The sequence below is a fragment of the Arachis hypogaea genome, chromosome 16 (assembly GCF_003086295.3).
Source record: "Arachis hypogaea cultivar Tifrunner chromosome 16, arahy.Tifrunner.gnm2.J5K5, whole genome shotgun sequence".
NCBI lineage: Eukaryota > Viridiplantae > Streptophyta > Magnoliopsida > Fabales > Fabaceae > Arachis > Arachis hypogaea.
The window spans coordinates 23,663,348-23,666,376 of NC_092051.1; the positions used below are offsets into that span (position 1 = coordinate 23,663,348).

General features: G+C 34.7%; 1 non-coding gene across 1 annotated transcript; it reads right to left on the reverse strand.

Moving 5' to 3' along the window:
• Positions 1-1,600: 1,600 nt before the first annotated feature.
• Positions 1,601-1,708, reverse strand: LOC112760497 (small nucleolar RNA R71). Its single transcript, XR_003180934.1, has one exon. It is a non-coding gene; the product is annotated as a small nucleolar RNA R71 (small nucleolar RNA).
• Between the last annotated feature and the right edge of the window lie 1,321 nt (positions 1,709-3,029).

Below are 3,029 nucleotides of genomic sequence, written 5' to 3' on the forward strand. Positions count from 1 at the left end.
CATTTTTGGTTTTGATCTTAATTCTTCATGTTTTGTTTCATTCTTGCTGTTTAATGAAAAAAAAAAAGAGAGAGAGAGAGAGAGAAAAACATAAAAAATATATCTTTTCCTTTTTTCTCTTTCATCATTAAAAATTCAAAAATAAAAAAAATATCTTTCCCTTTTTCTTCTCATCAAATTCGAAAATTTGAGTTGACTTTTTCAAAAATTTTTAAAATTTAGTTGTTTCTTATGAGTCAAATCAAATTTTCAATTTAAAAATTCTATCTTTTTCAAATCTTTTTCAAAAATCAAATCTTTTTCAATTTTTCTTTCATATTCTCGAAAATTTCAAATTAATTTTCAAAATCTTTTTCTTATTTTTATTCCATATTTTCGAATTCAATGCTAACAATTAATGTGATTGATTCAAAAATATTAAGTTTGTTACTTGCCTAATAAGAAAGGTTCAATCTTTAAATTTTAAAATCAAATCTTTTTGTTTCTTGTTAGTCAAGTAATCAACTTTAATTTTCAAAATAAAATCTTTTTAAAATTCTTTTTCAAATCTTTTTCAAATTAAATTTCAATCACATCTTTTTCAAAATTTAATTTCAAAATCTTTTCTAACTTTTTATCTTTTCAAATTTGATTTTCAAATCTTTTTCAATTAACCACTTTACTTTTTATTTGATTCTTATCTTTTTCAAAACTATCTAACTAACTCCCTCTCTAATTTTCAAAAATCCCTTCCCTCTTTCTCAAATTTCCTTTTTAATTAACTAATTGTTTTGATTTCAATTTAATTTGATTTCAATTTTAATTTTCGAATTTTAACTTTAATTTTAAAATATTTTTATTTTATTTTATTTAAATTTTTGAATTCTTCTCTTCCTCACCTCTTTCTATTTATTTATTCATCTACTAACACTTCTCCTCCACCCAAAAATTCGAACCCCATCCCCCTCTTTGTGTTCGAACTTTACCTCTTCTCCTTCTTACATTCTTCTCTTCTTATACTTGCATAAGGAATCTCTATACTGTGACATAGAAGATTCCATATTTTCTTTTTTGTTTTCTTCTTTTTCATATGAGCAGGAACAAGGATAAGAACATTCTTGTTGAGGCTGATCCTGAACCTGAAAAGACTCTGAAGAGGAAGCTAAGGGAAGCTAAAGCACAACTCTCTGGAGAAAATCTGACAGAAAATTTCGAAAAAGAAGGAGATATGGCCGAAAATAATAACAATGCAAGGAAGATGCTTGGTGACTTTACTACACCAAATTCCAATTTACATGGAAGAAGCATCTCAATTCCTGCCATTGGAGCAAACAACTTTGAGCTTAAACCTCAATTAGTTTCTCTGATGCAACAGAACTGCAAGTTTCATGGACTTCCATCTGAAGATTCTTTTCAATTCTTAACTTAATTCTTGCAGATCTATGATACTGTTAAGACCAATGGGGTTGATCCCGAGGTCTACAGGCTTATGCTTTTTCCATTTGCTGTAAGAGACAGAGTTAGAATATGGTTGGACTCTCAACCTAAGGATAGCTTGAACTCTTGGGATAAGCTGGTCACGGCTTTCTTAGCGAAGTTCTTTCCTCCTCAAAAGCTTAGTAAGCTTAGAGTGGATGTTCAGACCTTCAAACAGAAGGAAGGTGAATCCCTCTATGAATCTTGGGAGAGATACAAGGAACTGACCAAAAAGTGTCCTTCTGACATGCTTTCAGAATGGACCATCCTGGATATATTCTATGATGGTCTGTCTGAATTATCTAAAATGTCATTGGACCATTCTGCAGGTGGATCCATTCACCTAAAGAAAACACCTGCAGAAGCTCAGGAACTCATTGACATGGTTGCAAATAACCAGTTCATGTACACTTCTGAAAGGAATCCTGTGAATAATGGGACGCCTATGAGGAAGGGAGTTCCTGAAATTGATACCCTGAATGTCATATTGGCTCAGAATAAAATATTGACTCAGTAAGTCAATATGATCTCTCAGAGTCTGAATGGATTGAAGGAATCATCCAACAGTACTAAAGAGGCATCTTCTGAAGAAGAAGCTTATGATCCTGAAAACCCTGCAATAGCAGAGGTGAATTACATGGGTGAACCCTATGGAAACACCTATAATCCCTCATGGAGGAATCATCCAAATTTCTCATGGAAGGATCAACAAAAGCCTCAATAAGGCTTTAATAATGGTGGAAGAAACAGGTTCAGCAATAGCAAGCCTTTTCCATCATCCACTCAGCAACAGACAGAGAATTCTGAGCAGAATCCATCTAGCTTAGCAAATATAGTCTCTGATCTATCTAAGGCCACTTTAAGTTTCATAAATGAAATAAGGTCCTCTATTAGAAATTTGGAGGCACAAGTGGGCCAGCTGAGTAAAAGAGTCACTGAAACTCCTCCTAGTACTCTCCCAAGCAATACAGAAGAGAATCCAAAAAGAGAGTGCAAGGCCATTGATTTAACCATCATGGCCGAACCTACAAGGGAGGGAGAGGACGTGAATCCCAGTGAGGAAGACCTCCTGGGACATCCAGTGATCAACAAGGAGTTTCCCTCTCAGGAACCAAAGGAATCTGAGGCTCAATTAGAGACCATAGAGATTCCATTGAACCTCCTTATACCCTTCATGAGCTCTGATGAATATTCTTCTTCTGAAGAGAATGAGGATGTTACTGAAGAGCAATTTGCCAAGTACCTTGGTGCAATCATGAAGCTGAATGCCAAGTTATTTGGTAATGAGACTTGGGAAGATGAACCTCCCTTGCTCATCAATGAACTGAGTGATCTGGATCAACTGACATTGCCTCAGAAGAAACAGGATCCTGGAAAGTTCTTAATACCTTGTACCATAGGAACCATGACCTTTGAGAAGGCTCTATGTGACCTTGGGTCAGGGATAAACCTCATGCCACTCTCTGTAATGGAGAAACTGGGAATCTTTGAGGTGCAAGCTGCCAGAATCTCATTAGAGATGGCAGATAACTCAAGAAAACAGGCTTATGGACTAGTAGAGGACGCGTTAGTAA